Genomic DNA, 14,064 nt, shown 5'->3' on the forward strand with positions numbered 1-14,064 from the left:
AATTCCAAAAAGCACTCTTCTGTTTAGATCTCCACAACATTTTATCCTAACATTTAACAATATCAGACAGCAATGACATATACATTTTAAAGTATTCTTTCCCCTTGCCCTGACCCCACCACTCTTTTTCTTCGTAATGCACTTTGTCCTAAAACCACTAAAATGATTTACCTTAACTTAAAATCTTATCATGTTTTTTGCCTTTGAACGTCTTCAGATTTGACTGCAGCAAGACTTAGGTGTAGTGCTTTTTTAAATGCTTACCTGATAGAGCTTTACCCTTCCCTCAGACACTTGCCTCAATTTCTGCTGCTCTCGACTCTAACCATACGCCACTGCAGTCAACAAGTGAAAGCTGTGACCAAACGTTAGAATGAAAACAGAACTGACTGCTCTGCTACCATCATGCTTTCTCTTTCTATCCCCATGTACACATTGCCATATATTTTTTTCTTGTTGGCATTAACACCGATGACATGCAGCTCAGCTTGATCAGAGAAATTTATTTAATATGGCAAGGCTAGTTTGAAGCTAGACCAGAAAACTGATCCAGCTGATCACTCTGTTATATGAACTCTAATTCTGGTACAAGAGAGGAGGTTTAATCAATTTCTGAAACAGCTGCTAATTTCAGAACATATGAAATCTCTGTAGATAAATATTATTGAAGTTACATAGCAGAGAGAATATTTTCTGTGTTGAAGACAGTAACGAAGAGTTACCTTAAATTTCACTGCTAAGAAAGCAATTGAAAGAGTGGTATGGATTCTCTCATATCCCTAAATTACTTGAATTATTATTATTTTTTTAATAATAGTAAATCAATATAAAACAAGACTATGGCTATAAATGGAGTTAAGAGATATTTATCGCCTTGCATTCAATCAGGCAAAGAAACCACACAGTCTGACAATTTTTTAGCCTTACTATTTTCAATCCTAGATTTTTTTTCCAGCAACATTAAAGTAATTGAACAATATATGACATTAGCTGCTGAATGCTTGTACTTTAGTGTGGGCAGATGATGTATAGCGAGTCCCCTTCCTTGGGCTCTAGTCCATCTCCACCTCTGCAATCTCAGAAACATGAAACCCCCAAAAGTTATGGCATTAAAGTTAATGTGAGGAGAAAACAGGTTATTCACTTCAGCTGAAAGAGCAGGATCCCTGATGAGAAATCACAAGTCAGCAATTTCTGGGATGACTTCCAAAGGCACAAATAGGTGCTAGGGCTCATAGTCACGGAAAATCAAAGGTAGTTTGATAGCTTAATTACAACACTTGATTTAAACAGTGACAGTCCCACTAAGCTGAATTACCACAACTCTGGAGAAGCTGACTACCAGTTTTACTCTCCAGAATCTCTCATCATCTCTTCCTCCAAATGTCTGAACACTGTATAACTCACAACTTTTATAGATACACAGACACACTGTAACTTCCCCTTATCTTAAAGAGTCTTAAGGAAAGCAAGGCAGAGAGAACTAGGAATGTTTACACTGGTTGCCTGTCCCTTGAGGATATGCTCAGTCTGCAGGACGCCTTTGCCACCATTTTCATGCATATCTTCATCATGACATGCTAGATGAAGGGGTATCACTGAGTACCTTACGCCTTCAACTCTTTTGAGAAACTCCTGCATTCATTGTTTGAGAACAGGACTTTTAAAATAACAGATGGGGAAAACAAACAAAAACCACCATGAAAACAGAACAACAACTCCCCCCTCATCCCCAGCCAAATCTGCCATGCCTAGCTAACAGCAAAGTCATCATTTGTTTTGGTTCAGACAAATTCCTTTCTGAAAGCTGTACCTTACACAAAGAGACTCCATTCAAATATGCAATTAAATATGCTTCTGTTCAGGAAAGCAGGCCACATAGAGCATGATGTCAACACATCCCTACAAGATTTCTCCAAGAGTTCAGCAGAATAATTAGCTTTGGTACTGTTGCATAGTAGTTTTTATCTATCAGAGCTTTATCTTGCCTTCTCTCAGTGGTAAGTCTAAGAGAAATCCTGAACATTTGCCTCATGGGTCTAATCATCTTATTGACGCTCAAAGCGTTTAAATGTGATCTGCAGCTCCTTCACTCTTTGACATTCCAGTTCTTAAAAAAAGCCAGATATTTTGGCAGGTGCTTAGCTCAGGCTCGTTCTTTAGGCTATGAGGCTTTTGCCTGTCTAATTAGCTGTGGCAAAAAGCTGAGAATGTTGACAATCTGGGGATGTGAGGTAATAAAAAATAGATTATTTACCAGCAGCAAATTAAGCCCTCTAAGAACCAGTGTGATGAGTTGTGCCCCTCTGACAATTCCCTCTATCAGACAGATACTACTGTCTCCATCTGTCTATCAGTGCAAAGTGTACCTGATGGCATGTTTGTAATCTATTTTCCCATGCAAAAGACTTGGCTCACCAAAGCTTCAGAGACTAAAGAAAGAAACCTTTCTGGTGACAGGAAGCAAAATCTGTGTGCTTTCAAAGATGACTTTCTCAGTTTTCTCTGAACAGTGCAAATAATTGGCCAGTGGCACCTACCTCTTTTTACTAAGGTGGGAACTGGAGGAGCTGGGGGAATATCATGGAAAAGATCCTTCTGGAAGCTAGTTAGGGAATATGGAAGAAAGGGAGGTGATATGGGATAACCAGCATGGCTTCACCAAGGTCAGGTCCTGCCCGACCAACCTCATTGCTTTTTTTGATGGTATAACTGTGTGAGTAGACAAGGGAAAAACCATTGATGTCATCTGTCTGGACTTCAGTAAGGCCTTTGACATGGGCCCCCATAACATCCTTCTCTCCAAACTGGAAAGATATGGATTTAATGGGTAGAATGTTCAGTGAATGAGGAACTAATTGCAAGATTGTACCCAGAGAGTGGTGGTCACTGGCTCAACATCTGGATGGAGATTGGTGACAAGTGGTGTCCCTCACCATTGGGTCAGTACTGGAACTGGTGCCCTCTAACATCTTTGCCAGTGATATCAACAGTGGGATCGAGTGCACCCTCAGCAGGTGTGCAGATGGCACCACACTGTGTGGTGCAGTTGACATGACTGAGGGATGGAATGCTATTCAGAGACATCTAGGCAGGCTCAGAATGCATCAGGCTCAGTGAGCCCAAATGAACTTCATCAGGTTCAATAAATCCAGGTTCAAAGTCTTCCACCTGGATCATGGTAAACTCTGCTATCAGTATAAACTGGGGAATGTAAGGGCAGAGCACAGCCCTGCCAAACAGGACTTGGGGGTACTGGTGGATAATAAGCCGGACATGAGCCAGAAGTGTGATCTCGTAGCCCAGAAAGCCAACTGTATCCTGGCCTGAATGAAAAGAAATGTGGCCAGCAAGTTGAGGGAAGTGATCTTGCCTCACTGCTCTGTGCTGGTGAGACCTGCTAGCAGAGTTTACTTCACTTCAGATAACTTTGTCCTTTCAGGCAAAGGACTTGATGGGAGAGGAAACTTGATTTACTGAACTGTGAACAGAAAGAATAATAAAATTGTAGAATCACAGAATGGCTTGGTTTGGAAGAGACCTCAAAGATTACCAACTGCTGCAGGCAGGGGTGCCAACAACTAAATCAGGAATCAGATCAGGTAGCACAGGGTTGCATTCAACCTGGCCTTGAACACCTCCAAGGATTGGGCATCCACAACTTCTCTGGGCAGCCTGTGTCAACACCTCACCGTTCTCTCAGTGAAAACATTCCCCTAAACATCCAATCTAATTTTCCCCTCTTTTAGTTTAAAACCATTCCCCCTGTCCTATCACTACCTACCCATACAAAAAGTTTATTTCCCTCTAGCTTCTAAGCTCCATTTTTAAGTACTGGAATATACAAATTCCATTTAATAAGTGGTATTTGTTTGCTGAAATAAATTTCACCGAATCCACCATCTCATTGGTGATCACAGTTAGTAGCAACTGTTCAAATACAAAGGGAACAAGCGGGCAAAGAAGTCTTTGATTTCTAGCTTTTCCAGTATTTTCAGGAAGGAAAAGACTTGAAATGTTAACTTTCCAGTAATACAATTAATTTGAAAAGAACTTAGCGAGCTGACTGTGTTTCATAAGGCTTTTAAAACAAATATGGGTAATGGGCTTGGCAGCTTTTTAGAAAACTTTGACATCATGGAAGAAAAAAAAAATAAAAAAGAACCCTTTTCCTATGTGCAGTTCAGAAAGAGAGAAAGTGTATTCCCAATACCTGACACTAAGTTTCACTACACTGTTGAAGCCACACACTGAAAAAAATTAACTGCCAAGGGGATTTTACCAATAAATAATTGAGTACAGCTTTCAAGAAGGGTCAAGGCTGGTACCTTTTCCCCTGCAACTATAATGGTGTGCTGTTCTAAACACTTAGACTACTACTGCATGTGAGACATCACCAAACCTTGTCTGGGGAGCAAAGATTTGATGTGTAGAACAAATCTGAAACTAAGGAAAATAAAAAGAGAAAAGAAAGGAAAGAAGTACTAGTTTTATTCTGGCTTTTTATACTGAGCATGTTCATATGTTCCTAGTACCTTCTGAACCTACTGACACACCCAATCTATATTTGAGAGCTATACGGCTACGGGATCGAGTTCTATTAGGTTCTATTAGATTTGCAACCACAGGTGTCTTCAGTGAGAAAAGGGACCTTGCTAAGGGGAAAACTACTGCACGACACACAATTTACAGTGGGCTCATAATAAAAATACAGCTGCTTCTTAAAGCTCCTGGATACAGTTACAGCCATCATGCATTCAGTGCAGTAGATACTCACTAATCAGGACACCAAACAGAAAGGTACACCATTTTAAACTGCAGCAGGAGTGCTTGAAATTACCTATGGGAGAAAACTCCTGGTTGGAGCTGACTATCTGAGCTTGCTGTAGAGGTTCAGTACTGATGCTCCAAAAAACCTCAGATGAATGGCTGGGATGTCACAGGCAGGGAAGCTGTTCCCTGAGCTCCTGTTAATGCAGGGGACTTTGAATTCAGCAAAAGGTAAGCAGCAATAACTTAATTATCAAGGCTCTTATCTCATTTTGTTCTTCTTAAAACAGGTTCACTTGTTTCAAATATGCTGCCTGATCATTTCATTGGATGCCTTTCTTATCTGCTTTACCAGAAGCAATGAGTGAGAACAGCAGCTCCTGAAGAGTTATTTGAGATCCTACAGGATCTGAAAGCTTGTCTCTGTAAGGAGCTTATGCTGCCACTCCTGCAGAACACTGGCTGCCCAGATAAACCAAGATTGCAGGCTGCTGCAGGGACTCCTGTATATAAAAAAAGGGAAGCACATATTGCTGGAGGACTTTGGATGGAGGTGCCCTGGAAGAAGCATTTGAGTCTTCCTAATTTTGCAGAACATGAACCATCCCTTTTTTTTTTTTTTTTGGCAATTCCCTGGTAACTCTTTTAGATGCAAAGTGCTAATACACACCTCTACTTTTGCTCCAGCGGTCGAAGCGGGTTCCTGGCCTGCTGCTGGAGAGCAGTGCTCCCTGAGATGCAGCTGTCCTGTTTGCAGGCTCAGCTGCAGCCGTACCTTCCTTGCCATTGCAGTTGGCGTAATGTACCTTGGCACATAAACATCAACAGGTGCGATGCAGCCAGGAGCGCCGTGTAGCACAGTGTGGTGTGAATTAGTGCCCTGTTTCAGACAGGAAAAGGATTAAGAAAAAGGCAGAAAAAACAGTTGATAATGACAGTAACTAAATTAGTCAGTAGGAGACAAAGTTTCCACCTTAAATCTTGGGAACTTTTTCATTTCCCCTTGTGTCTTGATGAGAGAGTACAATTGAAGTCAGCTTTGCATAGGGCTGGGAAAGTTTTAGAGCATTTTTAAGCCAGTGAGATGCTACAGACAGCAAATGCAATGTGTAGCATTCTCTTTCCCCACTCCTTCTCCTACCCCCACCTTTGGGAAACATTAAGCAACAGCACAAAGAATTTCTAAGCAACTGAAGTGCTGCTTGAACAACAGCTACCAAAAACACAGACATACTTCTCCAAGGGATTTTGAAAGAAAGATTCTGAATTTGAATGGAAAATGTCTCTAAATCCTTTAAGCTGCTTTGAAAATCTCAGCCTCCATGATATGGTTTACATCTAAAATTACAGTATTGTTCTGAAAACAACCAGAACACAACCTTACTTGAAAGAATGGCAGACTGAAAAAGCCAGAATTCTGCTACACTGTGTTTGTTTGTGCTTTTTCATTAAGCATAGAGTCAATTTATTTAAGGGCAGGCTGAATGCGAGTCTGTCCTTTCAGTACAGGAATACTTTGGAGCAGCAGCATCAGGCCCCAGGCTGTACTCAGATAAGCACCACAATAAAGGGAGGTTCTTGGGGAGCAAAGCTCACAGCAGAGCTTTAAGCTGGGCTCAAATGAATGGCTGTGATAGTCTGAAGCACCTGCAACTACATAGGAGGCTCTGGATTTGGAAAGAAACTTTATTGTCAGAAGATTATGTCACTACTTAAGACAATTTATAGCAAAACTAAGTACTGCAGCAGGGATTCGAATGTGAACAAAAAAATTCACATGAGCGCTCTTATTTATATAGATGCCTCCTGCAATGGCACAGTGAACTGCAGCTCTCACACATCATATACTGGAACGTAGCACATACATGACATATCCCTACATCTCTTTGCATTTTATATTCTGCTGGTGTATGCATCTCACCATCCTGGCACTAAAATCTCATCTTAATATTGCATGCTTCTCAGAAATAAGTTCATTATTTTTTGAAAGAAAGAGGGGCAAAAAAGAAAGGCAGCCAAGTTTTATACAAAGGGTGATGCTGAGGACGTCTTTATAAGTAATCTGGAGTGTGAAATAACCAGGGTGTTTAGTATTAAAAATGTAAATTCCTTAGAGGTGATCGAGAACAGTACAAAGAGAGATTTAAGCTTCACTTGTGTTGGAGGATTTATTAGTTCTTGAAAAGAAGATTTCAAAGAAACCAGTAATGAATGAGGGAATAATTACATACTGAGTTTGCAGAGAATAAACTAATTATAAAAATATGGTATGTTATAGGCCATCTGCCCCCCCCTCCCAAAGAACTGAATTGTCAAATTACTGAGCCAGAGATGACACATTATAATTATACTGTTACTATGCAAGATTTAATACAAAATCTAACAACATTTTGCAATAACACCCATTTCTCTTTCTTGTTTGAAAATGAGAGTCATTATATGCTATCATGAGATTTGACACTGCTTGTCAGTATTCCAACGTGTCAGGATAACTGCATAACCCATCTTTTTGGAATGAGAAAAGCAAGTGACAAATCCAACGGAGGGATATTTCACTGCCTACATGGGAAATAAGTGAATTTCACTATCATTCGGAGCACAGAGTAATCACTTAATAATCTAAACCAAATTATTTAATTCTATGAATAGGTGTATAGGCACTCAACAGAATGCATCAAAGCAACAATGTGTCCCAAACAATTTCTCCTTGCCTTTGGGCTTTCTTTTATTAATAAAAACAGAGATAAAACAGGCTGTGTTTCCCTTCAGCCTTAGTGTTGTTAGAGTCTTTCCTCTGAGAATGCTCGCTTAAAACCTATTTTAATATCTAGTTTAGACACAATCACAAAAACCCCACCATCCTGTTTGGCTGAGAAGCGTGAGCCCCTCCTGGAAATAAAGGTGCCTGGAACCTGGTGTTCACTTCCAGCTATTAGCAGTGGTGCATCATAGCTAGGAATTAAACAGTTCAACATGGTGAAGCCTTTATTTTATATTGCACTAATTTTGTCTGATACTTACAGGTCTTTCTTCACTGTTCATGATTCCTTACGAAGCTGCGTGCAGTAATTTCATAAACTTTGTGAGATTCAGTGCCAAAGCTCATACAGCATGTAATTTAGTTGTAGTACAGTTTTCTTCAGGATTTTATTCTCAGAAGGCTTTCATTTACTATCGGTGAGTTTGGGCTTTCCTGAAAAACACAAAGAGAATTATCAGGTAACCTGTACCATTGCTAATGGCAAAAACAGTATTTAAAAGGAAAAAAAAAAGCACAGAAAGCCAAACAGAGTGTTTTCCTGTTTTCTCTGTTGACGACAAGTGTCTGTGCCATGACTGCAGGCACCATCTTCTCAAATGAAATCGTGCCTTTGTTTGGAAGCTTTGTCCAACCGTGTGCCTGCCATCATCTCACAGCCGTTGTTCGCATGTGCTGTGGACCTAGCAAAGCTCTTAGTGTCAGCTGGGCAAGGAAGCCTGTCAAAGACAGCAGGATCCTTGTGATCTTACAGTAGAGTAGCTCACACGCATTTAAACTCTGAAACCTGAAGAAAATCACCAAACCGTTTTTCATTAGCTAATTTTGGTGCCCTGAAAATCTAGTTCCAATCTTGTGGGCCAGATAATATTGTGAGAACATTTCCACTTGCTTCGTTGGTCTTGGGGTAAGAAGCAACCAGCTATGGGCAAGGGAGAGAAGGAAATGGGAGGTGAGGATATTTTTAAGCACTGTAGTTCTAACACTGAACTACATGCTACTACAGCTAAGAGTCGGCTTCATCATCCTTCCTCCTCTCACCAATGATTTAAAATAGTCATTTCTATTTCCATAATGTTTCTGTAGCAACGACCAAAACTGCTTACAAAGGGGAAAAAAATTGAGAAGAGATTAAGGTAATACTTCAATTCTTGATGTATAAAAGTACAAGGAGAATCTCCTTCAAGCAAAAGGTTTTAACATATTAAAAACAAACAAAAAACAAAACAAGAAAACAAACCAACCAACAAAACAACCACAAAACCCAGGAAAGAAATAGATGGTAAAATACAGAACATTCAAAGCTTTTAATTGTTGTCATAATATCCATCTGGCTTGAGATGTCCATGTATGATTACAGCTTCCTCTTTGCCCAGGACACTCTAAAACTGGATTCAGTTCTTATTTACACCAACTTCAAATTAAGGATTTAAAAGCTACTTAATAAAGCTGACACTTAGATGAGACAAATTAAATACAAGTGTTGAAGAATATACTAAAACTTAGTACCACATGTATTATAAATGATGCTACATTTTCTCCCATTAATTTTGTTTCAGAGGAAATTCTTGAAAAACTACTGTGCTTTCCTAAACCCTGAGACAACAGCTCTATTTCCAGTGCAATGAAATAAATTGGTATGTTTCTAGACAAAAAGATATAAAGCCGACACTGGTTTCAGAGAGGTAAGAATCTCCCAGAAGTGTACAGCATTCAGACTGGCTTTGCTCATTCAACTCATCTCCCAGGTGGGAAAGCATCTGAAGAGATCAACCTCCTCTCCCCCCCAGCCACTAAACAACACACTGCATACTCAGCTCACTGAGTTCAATTCACACCCCAAATCTTGCTCTCACACAGTGGATATGTAGCCCTGTCCTTGCAGTGCAGTAGGTGGCCTCCTGTTCAGTTTATGCTGTGGGTCTCTGAATCAAACGCACCATCCCTGTTAGATGGAATCAGCTGGTAATTACTTTTTAAACCGCTGAAGTTGTCCCCAGAAGGGTATTTTTTGCCCTTAGGTGAACAGCCCTTTAAAATTATCCAATAACACAGCTACATGTATCATTCTGGAGCTGATGTCCAGCCCAAATGTCCACCACTCCAGAAAAAAATTTCCTTAGGTCCGCAAACATACCCTCAGCACGTCTTGCACATAGGACAAAGTGTCAAAAGTCTGCAATTTTGCACATGTGAATAGCAAACCAATGTCATCTACTGAACACAGCCCTAGCTGAGATTAATTGAAAAGCAAACAAACAGCCAGAAAAACCCTGAAGAGAGATTTTCCCCATCTCAGTATATTAGAAGAGGGATTACTACTGACAGCAACTTGAGAGAAGAAGAAATAAAGGACAGTGGAGGGGGAAGTAGTTTGCAGCATTCAATCAGTATGCAGCCTCAGACTCTTAATTTGCAAAAGCTCTGCTATAGACGACATTCGAGCACTGCTGATAGCCACTTTGCTTCCAATGACTGTAGCTACTGCAGATGCAGTGTAATGACTTCTGTAGTTGTGGAAAAATTTCCTCAGATGAAAGAGTTATGTCAAAACTTTGTTTTCCCTCTCATTGTTTGGTAAGACAGCATACATGAAGTGGAATCCACTTCGGTGAGTTCTTGTCAGGCATGTATACGTGCACACTTTTTGGGATGCGGCGTATGTTTAGCTTGCTTGATTTAGCTTTACCTCTCTTGGTGTGTTCCGATGAAAAAAGCACACAGCGACTTAAATCGTGTTACCTCTGTCTCCCTGTGACCTACCTGTGAGGTCCCATGACTCAAGAATGACCCTCTCCTTCCCCACTACTCCAGCCCCAGCAGCAGGAGTGTAGGGCACCTCCCAGAGAGCTGCATGAGCTGAGGCTTGGCAGAGAGGCGGGCATGGGATCGAAGCTCGAGCCACTGCTCGCCCACTCTTGGTCAAATAAAGAGGTCACCTGACTGTTTTCTAAAAGAAGCCCAGTGCTTAGTTAGCCCACGGTACAGAAGGCTGCCAGGGAATACTGTCCTGGCACAGGAATAGAGCAGATCCTGCCGACCTCAGGAAAAAGCAATAGCCACTGTACTAACACAGGTTCAGGTAATCCCCATCTGAATTTTCAGTTAGACAGTATGAAGTCTTCCAACAAGCCTTTACTCAATTCAGCCCCAATTAGAGACCTACTGCAAATGAGCAAGTCCTGGAGCCATGAAATGCAAGCAATGGCTCCCAGCCCTGCTGCCAGTTGCTGGGAGAATCACTCTGCTTAGTTAACCAAACCCAGACAGAATATACACACAGAGCAAATGCTCTGCACCTTCCCTTAGCACTGTGGCATGGACTGGACCCCAGGTCACTGGATTTCTCTGTCTTTCTGCCCCAGTGAGTGTAACAAGTGTTTTCTTCTGGTGCTAATCCCAGGCAACTGCTACCAGCATCACTTCAACCTTGAAATGTCTGCTTAAAATGCTGCCCTTCCTCCGAGTAAAATCATTTTGATCAGATTCTCTCCTCTGCATTTCTCATCTCTCTCTCTAAACTGAAATGTGAAACATTTTAAACAATAAAAATCACTGTACTGGAAAGCTGCACTGTTTACTTTTTGTATGCTGCATACAAGTGTACAGCAGACCTTTAAGAGTTCTAAATTCATTCTGACCTTCTTTGTCGGTTATTTACTTTGGGCCTTGAGGAAATGCTTAGCTAAAATGGCCTTTTTCCCTTTCAGAAATCTAATCTTCCAGAAAAATTCCACTGGACAGCAGGTTTTGTAATGGAATTACTGTAGTTAATTCCTATCACAGCAGTTCCTTAATGAAAGGCTGGAAGAAAGTCAACAGGTACCGTATTCTGCAAAAGGTGCCATAAATATGAGTGCCTTAGTACAGAAAGGTGTGTCATCCTCCCATCAAGATAATTAACGGTCTCTCGAGTCAGGCAATTAAAGATTGCAATAATAATCTATAAGATATCTCCCTTTGTTTCCCAATTAAAACTTTTCAGACTAATTAAAAACATGGTTGTGTCATGCAGTGTGGTGGTTTCCAACCGGCACAATAAAATAATGGGTCTCAGCCAGAGAAGATAAACGCTTGAAAAAAAGTTACCCATTTAGCACCATCTTATGTCAACATTGATATACGAAGTTCTGTTTTGTGTAGTGGAGAAAGCATCTTTTCTTTAAGATATTCCTGCAGTGGCTTTCATTCGAGCTAGAACCTCACCTTGCTCTTTAGGGAGACCTTTATACTTCAAGTTCTGTAGCCAGGAGCCAAGTGCTTGGGTCCAGAGAGCAAATGAGCCCAAAGTAATGTCAACTATATGGAAAAGGAGAGAAAGATTAATTCAAACTTTTCAGAAATCTCTTCAATATCATTGCCTGACGTGCTTCCTATCAGCACAGTTCTGTCTTCCATCTGGCAAGCTTTAACAATATAATGCTTTTAGACTGCTCCTAAGGTAATTATGTCAAATACGCCGAACATGAAGGGAAGCAATTGTTATTAGTTTAAGATGAATCTCTGCACATTCCGGCTTTTCTATTCTGCCTTCAGAGGCTGAGGTCGTTGTTTCTGTGTTGCTGGTCAACAGGCTTTTTCCTATTCTGGCTGGCATTACTGTCCTGCTGGCTGGGATCACGCGGGACCTGGCTTGCCACTCAGTGGTATGGCACAGCCAAGCTCCCAGGAGCCAGTGGGCAGAACACAGAGCTGGGACACGGCCCCTGGTAAGAGTATGAACAACATGGACCTCCCCCATGGTCTACACACTCAAACACTTCCTATGGGCCTTTGCTGGCATTAGAACCCAGTTCAGAATAACCATTCATAGACTCAAACCCCTCTCTGCCTCCTGCTGGCCTGGGGGTATCATCCTTGTGCAGTGGGATACAGCAAAATCGTATCGCTCAACAGTGTACACTGAATGACATCTGTCTCTCATTTCTGTCCCTCACCTTACTACTTAATTAGTGGAAACTAATTGCTATAAGAATCTTTTCATCTTTAACCAACCAAACGTGTGCAATCCTTTCTATTTTTCTATTGTTTAAAAAAAGAGAGGTGGTGGAATCACACATAAGGATGCTGCATGGGAGCATCCACCTGGCTATTGTAAGGAATTTGTTCCCGTCTTTACTATGCTCTGAATTATATATGTTTTTTGTTGCTTTTTTTCAGCGTTATTAAGCATGATCATTTGCTCTCAACCACAGCGGACAGCTTGAGCCAGTATTCCTTTTATCTGACTGCATTATTCTAACACAGCAGCTACCTCTTCAGCAAGACAAAAATGAAAAATTGAGGTCTTGATAGAAAGCAGCCAGATGGCTTCTTGGAAAAAGCCTATCCTTTCTTTTAATTGATAGTTACAGTAGATCAAAGAGACAAACTTTACCCTTGAGTCTTGCAGACAGAACTATGTTTATACATAATTTTACCACCAAATTCATGAAAAAGAATGAGGTTGACTTCTAAAATCTTACTCTATATGAAAAAAACTATGAACTTACTGGCCTGATCCAGTCTCTTCGCTCCTGTATGTATCATTTCTAAAATGCAGCCCTGGACTTATTTACTTGTGTGAGAAAGCCAGTTTGCATCTATAAAAGAGGAAAACACCACAGATTTCTGGTTCTCAGCATGCATTCAGCTACAGTGAGAAAAAAAAAAAAAGTAATGATGTCATAAATTTGGAGGCCGTAATCTTGTTTATTGATTGCTTCGGGCTAAGCAAAACTCTGTGAATGAATCAAGTTCTAGATAAAATTTTAAGGGAAGTAAATTTGTAAATCCGTGCATAAACGAGAAACACCTTGAGAAAAAGGTAAGCGGGGCCACTGCTACAGGCCTGGCTGCCCATATCTCTGTCTTATTCCTGGAAAGATTCACCCCTGACACAACCAGACCACATTCTTTCTGTCTCTAAAAGCTCTGTTCAGTAGGAGAAACTTGTTGCCTGCTCACAGGATTTCAGGGAAATAAAAGCTTCCTGAGCTTGAAGGAAACTTGTCCGCTGCAAACATTTCACTCAGCTCTGACTATGAGACAATTCTCAGCACGACTGAGTCTGAATCAGATCCTGCAGAAATCAGGGGAAGATTTTTTCTTTAGAAGGGAGCATAACCAAATCTTTAAATTTAAACCAAGTTTTAAAATTTAAGACTAGTAAATATACACAGTGGTCCACAAAAACACAAGTATCTCTGTTTCCTAGAAAAAAGTACTAAACAAAACTTCCAGAGAAAATGAAATACTCCCATTATTGTTGCCTTTTCCAAAAAATGACCTTGAAACAATGCACAGTAGGGCTACTTGCAAGTGTAGGATTTCTGGACTAAACAAGAGGGAAAGGCTGGTATCAGGGCAAGGCCCTTCTTCCAGATGGACTGGACAATGGGCACCAGCTGCAGACTGTGCAGGTGTGTGCCTGCACAACAAGCGCTGTTGGATCTGCCCTATGGTGCTGTAGGGAACATTTGACTGGAGCTCTGCTTTTTAACTGTCCTTTTTTATTCTTTCTCTGTTTGTAGTTTAAAACGGCAAACTCATTGCCA

At 40.8% G+C, this 14,064-nt stretch overlaps 1 long non-coding RNA gene across 1 annotated transcript; it reads right to left on the minus strand.

Moving 5' to 3' along the window:
* Positions 1 to 4,367: 4,367 nt before the first annotated feature.
* Positions 4,368 to 11,822, minus strand: LOC109370178. The gene is made up of 4 exons (XR_004161462.1): positions 11,735 to 11,822; positions 7,792 to 7,963; positions 5,441 to 5,650; positions 4,368 to 5,273 (listed from the first exon to the last, which is right to left on the minus strand). It is a non-coding gene; the product is annotated as an uncharacterized LOC109370178 (long non-coding RNA).
* Between the last annotated feature and the right edge of the window lie 2,242 nt (positions 11,823 to 14,064).

Source organism: Meleagris gallopavo, chromosome 16 (genome assembly GCF_000146605.3).
Source record: "Meleagris gallopavo isolate NT-WF06-2002-E0010 breed Aviagen turkey brand Nicholas breeding stock chromosome 16, Turkey_5.1, whole genome shotgun sequence".
Classification (NCBI taxonomy): Eukaryota; Metazoa; Chordata; class Aves; order Galliformes; family Phasianidae; genus Meleagris; species Meleagris gallopavo.